Source organism: Coregonus clupeaformis, chromosome 33, assembly GCF_020615455.1.
Source record: "Coregonus clupeaformis isolate EN_2021a chromosome 33, ASM2061545v1, whole genome shotgun sequence".
Classification (NCBI taxonomy): domain Eukaryota; kingdom Metazoa; phylum Chordata; class Actinopteri; order Salmoniformes; family Salmonidae; genus Coregonus; species Coregonus clupeaformis.
This window is the reverse complement of record NC_059224.1, coordinates 42,405,739-42,429,170: the sequence shown is the minus strand read 5'-3', so window position 1 is coordinate 42,429,170 and position 23,432 is coordinate 42,405,739. Positions and strand designations below refer to the sequence as shown.

At 46.0% G+C, this 23,432-nt stretch overlaps 1 protein-coding gene across 2 annotated transcripts in view; it reads right to left on the bottom strand.

Moving 5' to 3' along the window:
• The window catches only part of LOC121549126 (protein eva-1 homolog A-like), a 214,690-nt gene that overhangs the window by 78,278 nt on the left and 112,980 nt on the right, over window positions 1–23,432 (bottom strand). The window contains exon 1 of one of the 2 annotated variants that reach the window (XM_041860982.2): window positions 20,917–21,041. The exons of the other annotated variant lie outside the window; for it this stretch is intronic. The gene's annotated coding sequence lies outside the window, so the exon portion shown is untranslated. Of the gene's footprint in view, window positions 1–20,916; window positions 21,042–23,432 lie in introns of those variants that run through there. 2 annotated transcript variants of the gene reach the window in all.

The window sequence follows — 23,432 nt, the reverse complement described above, 5'->3', positions numbered from 1 at the left end:
CTGACTGGATCTGGACTGGACCCCGGTGAAGCGGATTGCTCTGGCTCCGGAGTGGAGCAGCTGACCGGAGCTGAACTGGACACCGGTGGAGCGGACTGCTCTGGCTCCGGAGTGGAGCAGCTGATCGGTGCCGGACCAGGCACCGGTGGAACAGGCACGGGCCGTGCCGGACTGGACACACGCACCACTGGCTTGGTGCGAGGGGCAGGAACAGGCCGGGCCGGGCTGGCGACGCGCACCACTGTCTTGGTGCGAGGGGCAGGAACAGGCCGGACCGGGCTGGCGACGTGCACCACTGGCTTGGTGCGAGGGACAGGAACAGGCCGGGCCGGGCTGGCGACGTGCACCACTGGCTTGGTGCGAGGGACAGGAACAGGCCGGGCCGGGCTGGCGACGCGCACCACTGGCTTGGTGCGAGGGACAGGAACAGGCTGGACCGGGCTGGCGACGCGCACCACTGGCTTAGTGCGGGGAGCAGGAACGGGCCGGACCGGATTGGCGACACGCACCACTTGTTTGGTGCGAGGAGCGGGACTGGGTTCCTTTATTAACCCCCGCTCCTTCTGCTGCCTAACCAGCTCCTCTCGCCGTGCCTCTACACCTTCCTTCTCCCTTTTAGCCTCCTGTAGCCTCGTCATCCACCCCGTGTGCCCCCCCCCCCCAACATTTTCTTGGGGTTGTCTCTCGGGTCTCCGTCGTCGGCACGGTTGGCGCCGTTTCTCTTCTCCTGCCTGGGCATCTACCTTTGCCCATGGCCCTTTCCCCGCAAATATCTCCTCCCATGACCACCATTTGCCCACCTGTGACATCGCTATTCACTCTTCCTGGGCACACTGCTTGGTCCTCGTTTGGTGGGATCTTCTGTCACGATCGTTGACAAACGGGACGGACCAAGGCGCAGCGTGATATGCATACATGTTTATTAACGAATAAACACAACGACAAAACAATAAACAAACGATACGTGAAGTCCAAGGCAGCACAACACAACATACCTTACACGGAACAAGATCCCACAACCCACTAGTGCCAATAGGCTGCCTAAGTATTGTCCCCAATCAGAGACAACGAGCGACAGCTGCCTCTGATTGGGAACCACACCGGCCAACATAGATCTAGACATCCTAGATCTAAACATAGAAAATACAACATAGAACATCACAACAAGGAATATACACAGCCTGACTCAACATATAAGCGTCCTCTGAGTAAGGGCGTGACATAACTACAACATTTTCTGTCTCTATAGAACTGCCAAAGGGGGTGGGGTTGCAATCTACTGTAGAGATAGCCTGCAGAGCTCTATCATACTATCCAGGTCTGTGCCCAAACAGTTTGAGCTCCTACTTCTAAAAATCCACCTTTCCAGAAATAAGTCTCTCACTGTTGCCGCTTGCTACAGATCCCCCTCAGCCCCGAGCTGTGCTCTGGACACCATATGTGAACTGATTGCCCCCCATCTATCCTCAGACTTCGTACTGCTTGGTGACCTAAACTGGGATATGTTTAACACCCCGGCCAATCTACAATCTAAACTAGATGCCCTCAATCTCACACAAATGATCAACGAACTTACCAGGTACAACCCAAAATCTGTAAACATGGGCACCCTCATAGATATCATCCTGACAAATGTACCCTCTAAATACACCTCCGCTGTCTTCAACCAGGATCTTAGCGATCACTGCCTTATTGCCTGCGTCCATAATGGGTTCGCGGTCAAATTACCACCCCTCATCACTGTCAAACACTCCCTAAACCACTTTAGCGAGCAGGCCTTTCTAATTGACCTGGCCCGGGTATCCTGGATGGATATTGACCTCATTCCGTCAGTAGAGGATGCCTGGTTGTTCTTTATAAGTGCTTTCCTCTTAATCTTAAATAAGCATGCCCCATTCAAAAAATGCAGAACTAAGAACAGATATAGCCCCTGGTTCTCCTCAGACTTGTCTGCCCTTGACCAGCACAAAAACATCCTGTGGCGTACTGCATTAGCATCGAACAGCCCCCGCGATATGCAACTTTTCAGGGAAGTTAGGAACCAATATACACAAGCAGTTAGGAAAGCAAAGGCTATCTTTTTCAAACAGAAATCTGCATCCTGTAGCACTAACTCCAAAAAGTTTTGGGACACTGTAAAGTCCATGGAGAATAAGAGCACCTCCTCCCAACTGCCCACTGCACTGAAGCTAGGAAACACTGTCACCACCGATAAATCTACAATAATCGAGAATTTCAACAAGCATTTTGCTACGGCTGGCCATGCCCCCCCCCCCACTTCTCCTTTACACAAATTCATACAGCTGATGTTCTGAAAGAGCTGAAAAATATGGACCCCTACAAATCAGCTGGGCTAGACAATCTGGACCCTTTCTTTCTAAAATTAGCTGCTGAAATTGTCGCAGCCCTTATTACTAGCCTGTTCAACCTCTCTTTCGTAATGTCTGAGATCCCCAGAGATTGGAAAGCTGCCGCGGTCATCCCCCTCTTCAAAGGGGGTGACACTCTAGATCCAAACTGTTACAGACCTATATCCATCCTGCACTGCCCTTCGAAATTTTTTGAAGGCCAAGTTAACAAACAGATCACCGACCATTTTGAATCCCACCGTACCTTCTCCGCTATTCAATCCGGTTTCCGAGCTGGTCATGGGTGCACCTCAGCCACGCTCAAGGTCCTAAACGATATTATAACCGCGATCGATAAAAGACAGTACTGCGCAGCCGTCTTCATCGACCTGGCCAAGGCTTTCGACTCTGTCAACCACCGCATTCTTATTGGCAGACTAAATAGCCTTGGTTTCTCAAATGACTGCCTCGCCTGGTACACCAACTACTTCTCAGATAGAGTTCAATGTGTCAAATCGGAGGGCCTGTTGTCTGGACCTCTGGCAGTCTCTATGGGGGTGCCACAGGGATCAATTCTCGGGCCGACTCTATTATCTGTGTATATCAATGATGTTGCTCTTGCTGCTGGTGACGCTCGGATCCACCTCTATGCGGATGACACCATTTTGTATACATCTGGCCCTTCATTGGACACTGTGTTAACAAACCTCCAAACGAGCTTCAACGCCATACAACACTCCTTCCGTAGCCTCCAACTGCGCTTAAACACTAGTAAAACTAAATGCATACTCTTCAACCGAACGCCGCTTGCACCCGCCCACCCGACTAGAATCACTACTCTCGGCGGGTCTGACCTAGAGTATGTGGACAACTACAAATACCTAGGTGTCTGGTTAGACTGTAAACTCTCCTTCCAGACTGACATTAAGCATCTCCAATCAAAAGTTAGATTTAGAATCGGCTTCCTATTTCGCAATAAAGCCTCCTTCACTCATGCTGCCAAACATGCCCTCGTAAAACTGACTATCCTACCGATCCTTGACTTCGGCGATGTCATTTACAAAATAGCCTCCAACACTCTACTCAGCAAATTGGATGTAGTCTATCACAGTGCCATCCGTTTCGTCACCAAAGCCCCATATACTACCCACCATTGTGACCTGTACGCTCTTGTTGGCTGGCCCTCACTACATATTCGTCGCCAAACCCACCGGCTCCAGGTCATCTATAAATCACTGCTAGGCAAATCCCCATCTTATCTTAGCTCACTGGTCACTATAGCAACACCCACCCGTAGTCTGCACTCCAGCAGGTATATCTCACTGGTCATCCCCAAAGGCAACACCTCCTTTGGCCGCCATTCCTTCCAGTTCTCTGCTGCTAATGACTGGAACGAACTGCAAAAATCTCTGAAGCTGGAGACTCTTATCTCCCTCACTAACTTTAGGTGTCAGTTGTCAGAGCAGCTTACCGATCACTGCGCCTGTACACAGCCCATCTGTAATTAGCCCATCCAACTACCTCATCCCCATATTGTTATTTATTTTGCTAATTTGCACCCCAGTATCTCTATTTGCACATCATATTTTGCACATCTATCATTCCAGTGTTAATACAAAATTGTAATTATTTTGCAAATATGGCCTATTTATTGCCTTACCTCCATAATTTACTACATTCACACACACTGTATATATGTTTTCTGTTGTATTTTTGACTTTATGTTTTGTTTACCCCATATGTAACTCTGTGTTGTTGTTTTTATCACACTGTTTTGCTTTATCTTGGACAGGTCGCAGTTGTAAATGAGAACTTGTTCTCAACTGGCTTACCTGGTTAAATATAGGTGAAATAAAAATAAAATAAAAAGTTGAATGGGTTCCGCTTGTGTGCAGCAATCTTTAAGTCATACCACAGATTCTCAATTGGATTGAGGTCTGGGCTTTGACTAGGCCATTCCAATACATTTAAATGTTTCCCCTTAAACCACTCGAGTATTGCTTTAGCAGTATGCTTAGGGTCATTGTCCTGATGGAAGGTGAACCTACGTCCCAATCTCAAATCTCTGGAAGACTGAAACATGTTTCCCTCAAGAATTTCCCTGTAAATAAATCCCAGAACAACAGCAAAGGACATTGTGAAGATGCTGGAGGAAACAGGTACAACAGTATCTATATCCACAGTAAAACAAGTCCTATATCGACATAACCTGAAAGGCCGCTAAGCAAGGAAGAAGCCACTGCTCCAAAACCGCCATAAAAAAGCCAGACTACGGTTTGCAACTGCACATGGGGACAAAGATCGTACTTTTTGGAGAAATGTCTTCTGGTCTGATCAAACAAAAATAGAACTGTTTGGCCATAATGACCATCGTTATGTTTGGAGGAAAAAGGGGGTGGCTTGCAAGCCGAAGTTCACCATCCCAACCGTGAAGCACGGGGGTGGCAGCATCATGCTGTGGGGGTGCTTTGCTGCAGGAGGGACTGGTGCACTTCACAAAATAGATGGCATCATGAGGAAGGAAAATTATGTGGATATATTGAAGCAACATCTCAAGACATCCGTCAGGAAGTTAAAGCTTGGTCGCAAATGGGTCTTCCAAATGGACAAATACCCCAAGCATACTTCCAAAGTTGTGGCAAAATGGCTTAAGGACAACAAAGTCAAGGTATTGGAGTGGCCATCATAGAAAGCCCTGACCTCAATCCCATAGAACATTTGTGGGCAGACCTGAAAAAGCGTGTGCGAGCAAGGAGGCCTACAAACCTGACTCAGTTACACCAGCTCTGTCAGGAGGAATGGGCCGAAATTCACCCAACTTATTGTGGGAAGCTTGTGGAAGGCTACCCGAAACGTTTGACCCAAGTTAAACAATTTAAAGGCAATGCTACCAAATACTAATTGAGTGTATGTAAACTTCTGACCCACTGGAAATGTAATGAAAGAAATAAACACAGTGCATTCAGAAAGTAGTCACACCCCTTGACGTTTTCCACATTTTAGTTACGTTACAGCCTTATTCTAAAATTGATTAAATTGTTTTTTTCCTCAATCTACACACAATACCCCATGACGACAAAGCAAAAACAAGTTTCTATAAATATTTTCAAATGTATAAAAAAAAAAAAAACTGAAATATCACATTTACATCACATTTAGTATTCAGACCCTTTACTCAGTACTCTGTTGAAGCACCTTTGGCAGCGATTTCAGCCTTGAGTCTTCTTGTGTATGACGCTACAAGCTTGGCACACCTGTATTTGGGGAGTTTCTCCCATTGTTCTCTGTAGATCCTCTCGAATGGGGAGCGTCGCAAGACAGCTATTTTCAGGTCTCTCTGGAGATGTTCGATCGGGTTCAAGTCCGGGCTCTGGCTGGGTCACTCAAGGACATTCAGTGACTTGTCCCAAAGCCACTCCTGCATTGTCTTGGCTGTGTACTTAGGGTCTTTGTCCTGTTGGAAGGTGAACCTACACCCCAGTCTGAGGTCCTGAGTGCTCTGGAGCAGGTTTTCATCAAGGATCTCTCTGCACTTTGCTCCGTTTGTCTTTCCCTCGATCCTGACTAGTCTCCCAGTCCCTGCCGCTGAAAAACATCCCCACATCATGATGCTGCCACCACCATGCTTCACCGTAGGGATGGTGCCAGGTTTCCTCCAGACGTGACGCTTGGCATTTAGGCCAAATAGTTAATAATAATAATAATAATAATTTTGTTTCTCATGGTCTGAGAGTCCTTTAGGTGCCTTTTGGCAAACTCCAAGCGGGCTGTCATGTGCCTTTTACTGAGGAGTGGCTTCCGTCTGGCCACTCTATCATAAAGGCCTGATTGGTGGAGTGCTGCAAAGATGGTTGTCCTTCTGGAAGGTTCTCCCATCTCCACAGAAGAACTCTGTCAAAGTGACCATCGGGTTCTTAGTCACCTCCCTGACCAAGGCCCTTCTACCCCGATTGCTCAGTTTGGCCGGGCGGCCAGCTCTAGGAAGAGTCTTGGTGCTTCCAAACTTCTACCATTTAAGAATGATGGAAGCCACTGTGTTCTTGAGGACCTTCAATGCTGCAGACATTTTTTGGTACCCTTCCCCAGATCTGTGCCTTGACACAATCCTGTCCCAGGACTCTACAGACAATTCATTCGACCTCATGGCTTGGTTTTTGCTCTGACATGCACTGTCAACTGTGGGACCTTATATAGACAGGTGTGTGCCTTTCCAAATCATGTCCAATCAATAGAATTTACCACAGGTCGACTCCAAAAAAGTTGTAGAAACATCTCAAGGATGATCAATGGAAACACGATGCCCCTGAGCTCAATTTCGAGTCTCATAGCAAAGGGTCTGAATACTTATGTAAATAAGGTATTTCTGTTTTTTACATTTAATAAATTAAGGCAGTAACGTAACAACATTTTGAAAAAGTCAAGGGGTCTGAATACTTTCCGAATGCACTGTACATATACTATATATACACAAGTATGTGGACACCCCTTCAAATTAGTGGATTCGGCTATTTCAGCCACACCAGTTGCTGACAGGCATATAAAATCGAGCACACCGCCATGCAATCTCCATAGACAAATATTGGTAGTAGAATGGCCTTACTGAAGTGTTCAGTGACATTCAACATTGCACCGTCATAAGATGCCACCTTTCCATGTCAGTTTGACACATTTCTGCCGCGCTAGAGCGGCCCCGATCAACTGTAAGTAAGGAGCATCAAGAGCTCAGGCGCAAAGTGGTAGGCCACACACGCTCACAGAACGGGACCACCGAACGCTGATGCGCGCGGCGCGTAAAAATAATCTGTCCTCGGTTGCAACGCTGCCTCTGGAAGCAACGTCAGCACAAGAACTGTTCGTTGGGAGCTTCATGAAATGGGTTTCCATGGCCGAGTAGCTGCACACGTCGGCTGGAGTCGTGTAAAGCTAGTCACCATTGGACTCTGGAGCAGTGGAAACGTGTTCTCTGGAGTGATGAATCACGCTTCACCATCTGACAGTCCGACGGATTAATCTGGGTTTGGCGGATGCCAGGAGAACGCTACCTGCCCCAATGCTTAGCGCCAACCGTAAAGTTTGGTGGAGGAGGAATAATGGTCTGGGGCTGTTTTTCATGGTTCGGGCTAGGCCCCTTAGTTCCAGTGAAGGGAAATCTTAACGCTACAGCATACAATGACATTCTAGACAATTCTGTGCTCCCAACTTTGTGGCAATAATTTGGGGAAGGACCTTTCCTGTTTCAGCATGACAATGCTCCCGTGGACAAAGTGAGGTCCATACAAAAATAGTTTGTCGAGATTGGTGTGGAAGAACTTGACTAGCCTGCACAGAGCCCTGAACTCATCCTCATCAAACACCTTTGGGACGAATTGGAATGCAGACTTCGAGCCAGGTCTAATCGCCCAACATCAGTGCCTGACCTCACTAATGCTCTTGTGGCTGAATGGAAGCAAGTCCCCGCTGCAATGTTCCAACATCTAGTGGAAAGCATTCCCAGAAGAGTGGAGGCTGTTAAAGGGGGAACCAACTCCATATTAATACCCATGATTTTGGAATGAGATGTCCACATACTTTTGGTCATGTAGTGTATAGCGAGGGAGAGAGAGAGAGAGAGAGAGAGAGAGAGAGAGAGAGAGAGAGAGAGAGAGAGAGAGAGAGAGAGAGAGAGAGAGAGAGAGAGAGAGAGAGAGACAGAGACAGAGACAGAGACAGAGACAGAGAGAAAGCTCGAGACCTAAGCTGATTGTCATGATGTGCGACTCTCCTCTTCTCTCTCTCTCTCTGACCAAAGAGAGAGCTGTACTGAGAGAGAGAAAGAGACAGAGACAGACACAGAGAGAGATAAAGAGAGAGGTGGAGAGAGAGACAGACACAGAGAGAGGCAGAGAGAGAGACAGACAGAGAGAGAGAGAGAGAGACAGACAGAGAGAGAGCAAGCTCAAGACCCAAGCTGATTGTCATGATGTGTGACTCTCTCTCCTCTTCTCTCTCTCTCTCTCTGACCATGTTTTGAACTTCTAGATCCTAATCAGTGTTAATACTATACATCACACCACAGCAGTAGCATGTGATGCTACTTGTACAGTAGGATCAGCTGCTGTGTCTCACTATAACTTTTTTTGTGATTGGTGGACTGGCAGCCATATTGAGTGCACCCATGAGTGGACCAATCAAATTGCAGTGTCTATGGAGGGGATTTGTCCCTTCTAGTAGTTATATTTCTATGGTTCGGCCTATGTAAAGTATGCATTGACCGCTATCCAGGGGTGTATTCATTATAACACACTGCAGTAAAACGTTTTTCCAATAGAAAAAGAAAACAAGCATTTCTTATTGGATGAGTCCTGATAGTCCCTCCCTGTTTCAGTCTATATTCTTCCATTTGGTGCCTAATGAACACGACCCAGATGTCCCTCTCCAAACCAACATCAACCATCTGATAATACTGTAGACACCCCCAGAGCCAAACTAGCGGCTGCAGCGATGTAATGCTCCATTCAGTACACCCTGGGTTGTAAACTGTGCTGGAATCATTAAGAGTGTCTGCTAATTTTCAAAACCTGAAATATGGGAGCGATAAACCGGCTACGGCGACGCAACGCAAAACCCATGTTTACTGTATGTACAGTGTGTTTGTGTGTCCATCTGCGACACAACCCAAAACATGTGTTTACATCGAAACTTCATCTCACAACAACAAAAAACACAGTCAAATGAACAACACACACTCTGACTCTAGCCTATTCTTAATTACTTGATTAAACGATACACCCCCCCCACCCACACACACCTTGTAACATTTCACACATTTTTGAAAGTCTGAGAGGATAATAAGTTGTATTAGATTGATATGAGATGTGTGGGAGCTTTTGTGAGTCTCTAGTTCCATAATAATGAGTCACTAGCTGATTCATAAAAGCAGCAATCAGTCTGGACCTAAAGCCAGGTCAGCCGTCTCTCACAATCAAATCCAACATAACTTTATTGACATGAAAGAGACAATGCAATGTCTCCAAAGCAATACACTATGATTAGAATGCAAGTAATTAAAAATGGCTTTAAAATCATAGAATTAGATTGCAAGTCACAGCTCAAGTAACATATCTCTCTCGCTCGCTCTCTTCATCCTGTTCCACATGTTTCTGGGCACATAGCGATCCCTTGCTACTCAGAAAAAGGAGTTTAATGAGGGTGAGGAGGGAGGGAGGCAGGGAGGGAGGGAGAGGAGGGCCAGTAAAAATACACCATATGCTTCGTGCCAGGGCCGATCAGACATACAGCAGGCTGAGCCCTATAGACTCTGACACTGGGTTTTACCTCAATGTGCACACAAAGACATGTACTGCTGCACGGTGGCATGCTAACAGATGCACACACAAACAAACTCAGATGGCGAACAAACACACCCACACATGCACACAAACTCATATGGAAAAACCTATGCATGACATCATGACATGCATTCCCACACGCACATACATGGAAAATCATAAACACAAACACACATGAGCAGTCTCTACTAGAACACAGGATCTTTCTCTCCTTTTCCCTGTGGTGCAGTGTTCTGGTCTAATTAGAACCTAGATCAGTGAGGTAAGCCAAAGGAAGGAGCGCGTCAAAGTGCCAGCTTCACACACAAACACCACACGCACTCACGCAGGCAGGCACGCACGCATGCAAACATACGCACACACACAGTCACACACACATGCACAAGCACACATACACATACGCGCACACACACACGCGCACACACACACACGGCTACAGTATACCCCCACCCTGCACACTAGATCCCAGAACTGGGAGATGTGAGCAGGCTGCCAAAGAAACACTTCAATGGCTTTATTCACCAGGCTCTCAGCCTTTTAATATACCCTTAAAAACCCTCCTCGCCGCCCAGCAACATTTATTTTCTCTCTCGCGACCCCAGGTTTCTCCCGAACAGGCCCCTCGGAAGCACACTGCACCTCAGTGTGTGCGTGTGTGTGTGTGTTCGTAGCTGGTGCGTGTGGATATGTGTACCTGTGTATGTGTGAGTCCGTAACTGGCATGTGTGTTAGTAGCTGGTGCGTGTGTATGTGTGTGTGTGTGTATATATGCGTATGTGTGTGTGCATATGCATGTGTGTCCGTGTGTGTAGCCGGTGTGTAGTAGAGCTTACGGCATTCCCACACAGTACACACACACCCAAATGACCTCTAAAGATATAGGTCGATAGTGTGGGCTTAGGGAGAGCACCTCGCTAGGAGATATACGACCTCCACAAAACCTCCACCATAAAAGCTGGAGATCCTCAAATCTCCATTCTAGAACCCACTCTGGACAATAACACACACATCAGGAGGTGCAGAGAAGAGAAAAAAAACAGGAAGTAGTATGAAGAATGTGCCTTACAGTAATTTATAAACCGGGTAGTTTGGATACTGGATGCTGATTCGTGAAAACAGCATTTAGCCGTTGTGTATGTGAGACCGTATACCATGACAATGACGTTTAGCCTTTTCAACTTGATGTCATTGCGCCTTTTCACATCGATAAAATGGCTACATTAACAATAGTTCGACATGCTGATGTAGAAAAGAAGCGTTTAGATGAACTTGACAGAAACCGAAACTAAAATAACACCATGAAACAAACAAAGTGGGCACTTACCTGCTTCACTGACTGGTGTGCAGAAAAAGGGATACAGTGTGAGTTTGGGAATACAACAAAAACAGAGCAAACTGACTTTTATGGTTTTTTTATGGTTCAGTGAGAAACATGAATGGCGAAGAATAGAGGGGCGCGATAAAGCTGCCCACCAGTGAACGGATACATATGGTATGTAACTGTTAGCTAGCTAGCTAAATAATTTGAACATACCCTGACAATATAACCGGTAGCTATGTAGGCCTAACTATTAACTAACGTTATTTTGTCTTATATGTTTCAGGTACACAAAAGAGCGGGAGTGAACACCCTCGCAACAATGCTGCCAAAGATCTGCAAAATAGCTGGCCCATCGCAGATTTACACAAACCACTGCCTCCGAACCACCATGATCCAGAAACTGCCAGATGCTTGACTAGAGGCACGAGAAATACTGTCTGTCAGAAGACACATATTTGAAACCTGTCTTCAAAGTTACTGGAGGCCAAATCTGGAAGCAAGGAAGCGGTGGAACACTATTCTCTCTGACAACACAGCAGCAGCTCCCCCAGCTAAAAGAACAGCATCCATTTCCAGCAGCGGGAGCCAACAAACGACAACATTGGCAAGTGTTGGTGAAACCATAAGGAGAGGAAGTACAAACCAACGACGCTAGACAGAGAGGAATATGCTTAAGCAAAAGGCAGTTTATTAAACACAGAGATAGCTGGTACTGCTCAAGCTACATGCATGGGCCCAATGCATGGACCCAATCAATTGCCTCTTATGGAGACAGTTGAGAAGGATAAAAAACAGAGTTTACAGCATTACTTTATACAATGTAACACAAAGGAAGGGGTCCTTCTTCTAGTCCCTTGATTGGTTCCCGAGGCGTAGGAGGCGGGTCTGCTCTGTCCAGAGTAGAAGCCCCTTTGGTGCACGGCAGAGTCCTCTGCCCTTGGCACCCGACCAGTAGAAAGAAGTGCAGTTTGTGTGTGTGCGTAACTCGTGAGGCATGAGGATGAGTGTGCGTATGCATGGAGATGTGTGTGTGAATGTGTGTATGTTCTCAAAGGAAAGACTCGTGGGGAGCAACCAGATTGTGGCCTGTGGCGTGGGTGTTGTCCTTGAGAAGATATTGGCTCTGTCCATTGTTCTTGCATAGGAACAGCATTGATTGAAAACAAGCTCCTAACATTAAAATGGGTCATGCACAAGATTTTAGTCAGACCAAGCTATAACATTTTAATATTTACTACGACACAAGCCAACAACAAATGATAACGTGGGACAATTTTTTCATTCGTGCACAATAAATGGCAACATTCAGATCAACATTAATAAATAATTGACATGTGTTAGTCACTCTAGAAGTGGCGCTAATGCTCGGTTTTTGCTTACATTTAATGTAAGCTTTCAAGCTAGCCTGTGGTTATGTTGCATAGCAACCAGTCTAGTAACAAGACTTTCGTCCAGACAACTTTTCTGGTGGAATGTATTTATTATTAATATATTTATTAAAGCAACATTTTCAATTTAGATGTGTAGTTCCTTGCCTTACTGTGTTGGCAACTGGTTTATAAAAGCAGTAAGGCACCTCGGGGGTTAGTGCTATATGGCCAATATACAACGGCTAAGTGCTGTATCCAGGCATTCCGCGATGCATCGTGCTTAAGAACAACCCTTAGCCGTGGTATATTGGCCATATACCACACCCCCTCTGCCCTTATTCCTTAAATAATCTACTGGCGAGTTTATGTAGTTCTAGGTGAACAGGGGATCTTTGGAAAGAGGCTGTTCTGAGTTTAAAGGTGATCATAAATGTAGGGTATTCTCGGGGTAGGTAAGAAGTGGGAACACACTACAATGGAGTAAGTTATGGAGTAAGGCTATAGTACATGTGTGGTATGGCTAAGACACACAGTGAGGGTGGGAGAAGGGCTTGAGCTAGGAAGTAGGGGTCAAAGTATGGCTGAGACATGTGGATGAGGTAAAGTAGTGGGGATAAGGGTGGAGGACTAGGAATGGGGAGGAAGGACCAGTGATAGGGAACTAGGATAGAGCCATGTGGTAGGAGAGTCGAAGTATGGCCTCGATATAAAAGAGGGTAGTGGGGGTAGGGGTAGATGACTTACACTAGCAGTGGGGGTTAGGATGTAGGGGGTGGGGAGACGACCAGTACCCCAACATGAAGCAGCTGCTTGTTGACCCTAAAGAATGCCAGGAAGTTCCGCCTTGCACTGGCCACATCTGCTTTCCCTATCAGGAGAACCCCGAAATACTGCTACTCTACTGAGAGGATTAAACACTGCTGGATATGAGAGAGAGAGAGGGATGGAAAGGGGTGGAGAGGGGTGGGGGGAGAAAGAGAGAGAGAGAAGGAGAGGTGAGAGAGAGGGAAAGGGGTGGGGAGAGAGAGAGAGGTGGAAGGAGAAAGAGATAGAGATAGGTATAGAGCGCGAGAGAGAGGTAAAGAGCGCAAGAGACAGAAAAGAGGTCGATGGAGTGAGAACGAATGGTCAAGAGAAGGAGAGAGTGAATAAGCACGCCTTGGGAAAACAAGAGTGAGAGGAGAGGAATGCAGCATGCTAAGTTTCAAAAACAGAGGAGGGAGAAGAAAGAAAAAATTATTGAATCAGAAATGGAAGGAGGGCGAGAGCGAGAAAAAGGGGGGAGGGAGAAAGAGGGAGAGAGGCCAAAGCAAGAAGCCAGGTTCCACAGTCTAGATAGAGTGAATAAATCAATTTCTACCTTTCAAGGTAGAAAGAGAGGGATTGACAGAAAGAGAAAGACAGTTCCAGACAGGGGGTTGGAGTAATAAAGGGCTATGTGGATGAAGGGATAAAAGGAGAGAAAAGAGAGAAAGAAAGAGAAGCAGAGCACATTTCCTGTCATTGAGACATTATCAAGTGTTGACAGAGAGATAGTGAGCTAGTATTTATGGATCTATACAACCTCCTTTATCAGATGGCCAGACACACAGATCCCTGTAGATAACCAGACCCAGTGTGTGTGTGTTTGTGAGTGTGTGTGTTTGTGTGTGTGTGTGTGTATGTGGGTGTGTGTGTGGGAGAAAGAGAGAGAGAGAGAGAGAGAGAGAGAGAGAGAGAGAGAGAGAGAGAGAGAGAGAGAGAGAGAGAGAGAGAGAGAGAGGGGATTGAATGTATGTGTGTGTGTGTCACAATGTGTGTAAGAGAGAGAGCATAATTAATCTTCCCTTTTTTCTACCAATGTCTAAATCTGTCCGTTTATTTAAAAAAGGATGTCCAGAACACTAATAAGTACACACACACACAGTGGCCTAGGCAGTTCCTGTGCTGTTACACAGGGCTGGACCATATTTCTTGTAATCCTAACCCAACCTAACCAAGCCACACACACTATTTCATAAATTACAAACAAAGACTCCCTTGTGGTTAAGAGGGACATGGGCTGCCCCTGCAAACCGGTGCTGCGGGGCACGGATACGCATCCTTTCAAGGGAAACCTGGCTGACAGGAAGAGGGGAGAGGCTGTGGCACACACACACACACACAGGGACACACACACACACACAAACACACACAAGCACAGATAGACATGCACGAACACACGCATGCACGCAGGCAGGCAGTCAGGCACACACACACCCCAGGGGACCAATCTAGACACTTATATTTGACACTGTAGAAGCAACACCACTATTTGAACTGCTCCATTGTCTGGTCTAAGAGTCTGAACTGAAACGGCTGGTGGCACGCTCGTAGTTTCTGTAAAAGTGTGCATGGGAGATTGAGTGGTTGAGCGTTCAGGCTGCAGTCGGGTATTCTCAAAATAAACGTATTCAATTACAGGAGAAGTTCCGTGAGTAGTAAACACTAACCATGCACAGAGCATTATCATTATCAAGCCGAGTTTAATCAAGTTTGATACAAGCGCATCATGTAAATGTATCAAGATACAAGTACATCATGGCAAATTCTATTTGTCACATGCGCCGAATACAACAGGTGTAGACCTTACCGTGAAATGCTTACTTACAAGCCCTTAACCAACAATGTAGTTTCATGAAAAAGAAAAATAAACTAAAGTAAAAAATAAAAGAGCAACAATAAAATAACAATAACGAGGCTATATACAGAGGGGTACCGGTGCAGAGTCAATGTGCGGGGGCACTGGCTAGTTGAGGTATTTTAAGTAATATATACATATGGGTAGAGTTAAAGTGACTATGCATAAATAATTAACAGAGTAGCAGCAGCGTAAAAAGATGGGGGTGGGGGGGGCAGTGCAAATAGTCCGGGTAGCCATGATTAGCTGTTCAGGAGTCTTATGGCTTGGGGGTAGAAGCTGTTGAGAAGTATTTTGGACCTAGACTTGGCACTCCGGTACCGCTTGCCGTGCGGTAGCAGAGAGAACAGTCTATGACTAGGGTGGCTGGAGTCTTTGACAATTTTGAGGGCCTTCCTCTGACACCGCCTGGTATAGAGGTCCTGGATGGCAGGAAGCTTGGCCCCAGTGATGTACTGGGCCGTACGCACTACCCTCTGTAGTGCCTTGCGGTCGGAGGCCAAGCAGTTGCCATACTAGGCAGTGATGCAACCAGGCAGGATGCTCTCGATGGTGCAGCTGTAGAATTTTTGGAGGATCTGAGGACCCATGCCAAATCTTTTCAGTCTCCTGAGGGGGAATATGCTTTGTCGTGCCCTCTTCACGACTGTCTTCGTGTGTTTGGACCATGATAGTTCGTTGGTGATGTGGACACCAAGGAACTTGAAGCTCTCAACCTGTTCCACTACAGCCCCGTCGATGAGAATGGGGGCGTGCTCAGTCCTCTTTTTTTTCCTGTAGTCCACAATCATCTCCTTTGTCTTGGTCACGTTGAGGGAGAGGTTGTTATCCTGGCACCACACGGCCAGGTCTCTGACCTCCTCCCTATAGGCTGTCTCATCGTTGTCGGTGATCAGGCCTACCACTTGTTGTGTCGTCGGCAAACTTAATGATGGTGTTGGAGTCGTGCCTGGCCATGCAGTCATGGGTGAACAGGGAGTACAGGAGGGGACTGAGCACGCACCCCTGAGGGGCCCCCGTTTTGAGGATCAGTGTGGCAGATGTGTTGTTACCTACCCTTACCACCTGGGGGCGGCCCGTCAGGAAGTTCAGGATCCAGTTGCAGAGGGAGGTGTTTAGTCCCAGGGTCCTTAGCTTAGTGATGAGCTTTGAGGGCACTATGGTGTTGAATGCTGAGCTGTAGTCAATGAATAGCATTCTCACGTAGGTGTTCCTCTTGTCCAGGTGGGAAAGGGCAATGTGGAGTGCAATAGATATTGCATCATCTGTGGATCTGTTGGGGCGGTATGCAAATTGGAGTGGGTCTAGGGTTTCTGGGATAATGGTGTTGATGTGAGCCATGACCAGCCTTTCAAAGCACTTCATGGCTACAGACGTCAGTGCTACTGGTCGGTAGTCATTTAGGCAGGTTATCTTAGTGTCCTTGGGCACGGGGACTATGGTGGTCTGCTTGAAACATGTTGGTATTACAGACTCAGTCAGGGACATGTTGAAAATGTCAGTGAAGACACATGCCAGTTGGTCAGCACATGCTCGGGGTACACGTCCTGGTAATCCGTCTGGCCCTGCGGCCTTTAGCTGTTCAGCAGTCGTATGGCTTGGGGGTAGAAGCTGTTAAGAAGCCTTTTGGACCTAGACTTGTCGTGTGGTAGCAGAGAGAACAGTCTATGACTAGGTCCTTCCTCTGACAGCACCTGGTATAGAGGTCCTGGATGGCAGGAAGCTTGGCCCCAGTGATGTACTGGGCCGTACACACTATATCTGCAGTGATATGTGTGTGTGTGTGTGTGTGTGTGTGTGTGCGTGAGAGTGAATGAGTGAGTGAGTGTGTGAGTGAGTGAGTGAGTGTGTGAGTGAGTGAGTGAGTGTGTGAGTGAGTGAATGAATGAGCGAGCGAGAGGGTGAATGAGCGAGAGAGAGAGAGAGAGAGAGAGAGAGAGAGAGAGAGAGAGAGAGAGAGAGAGAGAGAGAGAGAGAGAGAGAGAGAGAGAGAGAGAGAGAGAGAGAGAGAGAGAGAGAGAGAGAGAGAGAGAGAGAGAGAGAGAGAGAGAGAGCGAGAGAGAGAGAGAGAGAAAGACAGCCAGCCAGCCAGACAGCTAATCATCCATCCATCCATCCAGCCATCTATCCAGACCCATCCATTCATCTATCCTTCCATCCATCCATCCATCCATCCATTCAAACAGTATCAGGCCACCACCACATCCCATTCCCGCTCTGTGGGAATATAAGATTAATGCCAGACAGACAGATAGATCCAATTTGTAAGTCGCTCTGCATAAGAGTGTCTGCTAAATGACGTAAATGTAATGTAAATGTAGATCCATCCATCCAGACAGACAGCTGTGCAAACAGCCGTCCAGACAGACAGACAGACACTATCAGGCCACCACATCCCATGCCTGCTCTGTGGGAAAATAATATAAAGCCAGCCTGGTCCAATAATGGAGCCAGTGGAGCCTGCTCAATACGGCCAGCTCCTCATTAGTGACCACACTGACCATCTATGGCCAAGGAGAGAGACCGCTCCCATGCCCTCACCTCCCTCTAGTCTACACCTCTCTCTCCCTCTCCTCCACCCTATTTGTTTCATTCTCTTTGGGTCTCTTTCATAATCCACAATCATATGCCAATCGTCATTCTCTCTCTTTCATTTACCCTCCCTCCCTCTCTCTCTCATACCCAAACAACTTAAGTTAAGTCCGACCGGTCCTGCAAATAGGCACCGCCAACACATGCTATATGTAGAATTTTAGGATGGTAGCTGTCTCCCACAGTTGTTGGTAACTCTCGCTCATCTGTCCACACCATGTCTCGCCCCTGGTTCGCTGTCGGAGTAATAATCCACTCACTCGCAGCCTGTAAATCTCTCACTCTGCCACTGAACACTTGTCCCTTCATGTCCCATAGGAATCCTCTCAGAGGCGCGTGCTGACGGATGACTTCACCACCAGTGAGGTCTCAGCGAGCCATACTGAGCTGTAAGTAAGCAATAACATGAGAGATTTGATTTTGAGCCCTCAGTGAACAACAGGCATTATTCAATACTGAACCTTCAGCAAGAAGTGAGACAATAGTGAACTCTAAGTTAGCAATAACATCATATATTTAACTGAGCTTTCAGAGAGCAAAAACAAGCGTTATATTTTTTACAATTATTATTATATATATACAGTGGGGAGAACAAGTATTTGATACACTGCCAATTTTGCAGGTTTTCCTACTTACAAAGCATGTAGAGGTCTGTAATTTTTATCGTAGGTACACTTCAACTGCGAGAGACGGAATCTAAAACAAAAATCCAGAAAATCACATTGTATGATTTTAAAGTAATTAATTTGCATTTTATTGCATGACATAAGTATTTCATACATCAGAAAAGCAGAACTTAATATTTGGTACAGAAACCTCTATTTGTAATTACAGAGATCATACGTTTCCTCTAGGTCTTGACCAGGTTTGCACACACTGCAGCAGGGATTTTGGCCCACTCCTCCATACAGACCTGCTCCAGATCCTTCAGGTTTCGTGGCTGTCGCTGGGCAATACGGGCTTTCAGCTCCCTCCAAAGATTTTCTATTGGGTTCAGGTCTGGAGACTGGCTAGGCCACTCCAGGACCTTGAGATGCTTCTTACGGAGCCACTCCTTAGTTGCCCTGGCTGTGTGTTTCGGGTCGTTGTCATGCTGGAAGACCCAGCCACGACCCATCTTCAATGCTCTTACTGAGGGAAGGAGGTTGTTGGCCAAGATCTCGCGATACATGGCCCCATCCATCCTCCCCTCAATACGGTGCAGTCGTCCTGTCCCCTTTGCAGAAAAGCATCCCCAAAGAATGATGTTTCCACCTCAATGCTTCACGGTTGGGATGGTGTTCTTGGGGTTGAACTCATCCTTCTTCTTCCTCCAAACACGGCGTTTGGAGTTTAGACCAAAAAGCTCTATTTTTGTCTCATCAGACCACATGACCTTCTCCCATTCCTCCTCTGGATCATCCACATGGTCATTGGCAAACTTCAGACGGGCCTGGACAAGCGCTGGCTTGAGCAGGGGGACCTTGCGTGCGCTGCAGGATTTTAATCCATGACGGCGTAGTGTGTTACTAATGGTTTTCTTTGAGACTGTGGTCCCAGCTCTCTTCAGGTCATTGACCAGGTCCTGCCGTGTAGTTCTGGGCTGATCCCTCACCTTCCTCATGATCATTGATGCCCCACGAGGTGAGATCTTGCATGGGGCCCCAGACCGAGGGTGATTGACCATCATCTTGAACTTCTTCCATTTTCTAATAATTGCGCCAACAGTTGTTGCCTTCTCACCAAGCTGCTTGCCTATTGTCCTGTAGCCATCCCAGCCTTGTGCAGGTCTATAATTTTATCCCTGATGTCCTTACACAGCTCTCTGGTCTTGGCCATTGTGGAGAGGTTGGAGTCTGTTTGATTGAGTGTGTGGACAGGTGTCTTTTATACAGGTAACGAGTTCAAACAGGTGCAGTTAATACAGGTAATGAGTGGAGAACAGGAGGGCTTCTTAAAGAAAAACTAACAGGTCTGTGAGAGCCGGAATTCTTACTGGTTGGTAGGTGATCAAATACTTATGTCATGCAATAAAATGCAAATTAATTACTTAAAAATCATACAATGTGATTTTCTGGATTTTTGTTTTAGATTCCGTCTCTCACAGTTGAAGTGTACCTATGATAAAAATTACAGACCTCTACATGCTTTGTAAGTAGGAAAACCTGCAAAATCGGCAGTGTATCAAATAATTGTTCTCCCCACTGTATATGCAGAGTTGGAAGTAACAAGTGAGACAATAGTGAACTCTAATTTAGCAATAACATCAGATATTTAATGAGCTTTCAGTGAGCAAAAACATGCGTTATATTTTTTTCAATTATTATTATATATATATATATTTTTTTTTCAATCCCCCATATATTTTGGGGCAGATATCTATTTTTAATATACAGTATTTTCCTTCTTTATTATTTTCTCCTAACCCTATCATCCTTCCCCTAATTGGAGTAATCTAATGGACAACAATACTTCCAACTTTTACATACTATATACATTTTACGGACACAGTATATTTTACATTAGTTATCTTGTTTAAAAAATATATTTTTAGTCCCACCCTTCAGTTCCCCTAAACCGATCCCATCTATCTCTGAACAACATCCAGTTTTGAACTGTGCTGTGATGTTTCACAAAAGTCCTGAACCTTTTTTTTCTCATAGTTTCTACAGATTGTACATTAAAGAAAATATGTTTTGCTAAGAGTATTATTATATTATTGATCGATTGACTATGACTTTTCAAATCACCCAGCCGTGTTATATGCAGAGTTGGAAGTAACAAGTGAGACAAAGACTGAACTCTCAGTGAGCAATAACAAGCATTATTCGATACTGAGCCTTCAGTGAGCAATAACAATCAGTATTCGATACTGCGCCTTCCATGAACAATAAGATGAGTTTCAAATGAACTCTCAATGAGCAATAACAATAATAACAGATTTAATACTGAACTCTCAGTGAGCAATAACATGAGAGATTCTTCAACAAGAAGTAACAGATGAGTGAATACGGAGTTCTCCTCTTGTCAGAAAGACATGAGACCAAAATGTGAGAGATTTGAACTCCTACATACAAACACATAAGAGACTCCTATAAGTACCATCGCACTGTAGCCTATAACAAGTGTGCCATATTCAACAGAGAGAACCACAAAACTCAACTGCATGTAAAACTGAAGTTAGGGACATTCTTCAAACGAGGACAAAGTAACATGCTTCACTATTCTAGGAACAGGGGGAGATTTAAAAAAAAAAAGTCGACAAACTAGAGAGCAGTGTAAACAGATGTTGAAAGACAAGAAACTGAATGACACTTACACACACACCTGAGTGTCAAATCCTCCGTAGCCCAGGTAGTTTCTCGCTGTGTCCGAGTGTGTGTCCATGAGTGTTCGTCCTTCCCCCTTCCCTCCCGGAGAGCTCGGCTAGGGTCTGCCAGAGGCACCGTAAAAACAAGCGCTCACGTGAGCATTACGCCACGGAGGGTCCCACAAGAAAAGGAGTGTGCAGACCAAAAAAAGGAGAGAGAAAAAATAAATGTATTGCCCCTTTAAGAAGGTACACTCCTTTGCAATGTGACTACTCCCCCCTTTAGACCAAAAAAACCCCACCTTGGACAGAATTTCTTATTCTTTCCTTAGGATCCGGAAAGAAAGAGAGCGAGGGAGAGAAAGAGAGAGAGAAAGAGTATACCACGGAAGGCTAGAGAAGGCGGAACTCTTCGGTTGCTGTTCTTTTACTTCTCTTTTAGCTTTTTCCTTCCTTCCTCCTCTCATGGGTAGCAAAAGTTAAACCCCGGGCTTCTGAGCACTGAAATGTGACAGCGGGAAAGACACAGAGAGAGAGAGAGAGAGGGATGAGACAGAGAGAGAGCGTGAGGTATTTGGTGTCCACCTACACACCACAGGAGGTTGGTGGCACATTAATTGGGGAGAACAGGCTCGTGGTAATGGCTGGAGCATTATAAGTGGAATGGTTTCCATGTGTTTGATGCCAATCCATTCACTCAGTTTCAGCCATTACACTGTGAGAGCAGAAGAGAGAGAGAGAGAGAGAGAGAGAGAGAGAGAGAGAGAGAGAGAGAGAGAGAGAGAGAGAGAGAGAGAGAGAGAGAGAGAGAGAGAGAGAGAGAGAGAGAGAGAGAGAGAGAGAGAGAGAGAGAGAGAGAGAGAGAGAGAGAGAGAGAGAGAGAGAGAAGAGAGAGAGAGAGAGAGAGAGAGAGAGAGAGAGAGAGAGAGAGAGAGAGAGAGAGAGAGAGAGAGAGAGAGAGATAGAGATAGAGATAGAGATAGAGATAGAGATAGAGATAGAGATAGAGATAGAGATAGATAGATAGATAGATAGATAGATAGATAGATAGATAGATAGATAGATAGATAGATAGAGAGAGAGAGAGAGAGAAGTCAGCATGCAGAGACAGGAAATGACCAGAGAATTTCATTCAGCTGAAGTTTTAGAATGCGGGAATGCTGGTCTGTCAGGGACTGTCTTGGGAATTCTCCCCCAGACCCCCCCTCCCTCGCTCTCTCTCTCACTTGCTCTCACTCTCATTCTCTCCGTTCCTCAACCACAGAAAGAAAACCAAAACCAGCTATTGACTGGAAATCATTAGTGTTTCAACACAACACATCACTCGTCACACTCAGGTAGCTGGGAAGAGTGTAGAAACAGAATGTAACTACAAACTTTGTAACAAAAATGAGAAAACTTGCTTAGAGCATCGTGAGGATCATTTCAGTGTGTTAGGCTACTATTGTATGTCCAGAGTTTTCCCAACTTTCCAGACCAACAAAGATGCCATTGGGAAACACATATGGGAAAATAACTGAGGTGAAAAACCACAGCACCTGTGTGTGTATGTATGGGTGTGTGTTCCTATTGTCCCATTTCTAAAGCTTACGAGAACAACACAATGGCTTAACAGAGAAATGAGAGCTCTCCCCTCACTGGAAAAAACCCAACACTTATTTGTCTATTAGAGCAGAGACAAGGAGAGGGAGCTGGAACTGTGACAAGGGGATGGAATACACAACAGTCTTTGACTAGAACCAGGGCCACCGGAGTAGCCTGTCTCTAATATGACCATCCGATGGGTCCCGTGGAAACAAGCGGTAGAGGCCCTGCACACAGCACTGGGTCTACTGTACTGTGTCTGGAAGGACAAAAAAAAAACACTCGCAAAGATAACGGCCATATATTTTATTTTATTTAAGCAGCAAAGTGCATACAAATGTAAACAATATGCCTATTGAATCAAGGTCGGACGTTGTCTTTTTTAAAGTCTTCAGAGGGTCCCACTTTCTGTGTCCCATAGCAACCGCGACCATGCCCTCTGACCTCTATGACGCCGCACTATGATTGGGCGAGGTAAGAGAGACAAGATAAACACATGATGGCGGAAACATGGTGGAGATAAGATAAGATTGGTGGGCAGGTGGATATAAGGTGGATGCACACGCACAACCCCCACCCCACACACACAACCCCCCTCCCCCTTCTCTCTGTGTTCCAGCCCCGCCATGTTTACCAAGTCGTCTGTTGATAGATAGAGCGATCAAAGCCTCTATCCCTCCATCCGCTGGCATGGAACTTTGTTCCCATGCTTTTCTTTATTTTCATAATAGACCATCAAAGGCAACACACTAACGTCACACAAGCAATAGAAAAGCTAGTCAGTCGTCTGTCGCTAGACTAGGGGTGCATCCAAAATGACACCCTATTCCCTATATAGTGGACTACTTTTTCTGGTCAAAAGTAGTGCACTATGTCGGGAATAAGGTGCTATTTCGGACACAGCCAAGGCCTGGCCAGACTGACTTCCTCCTGGTGCTCCA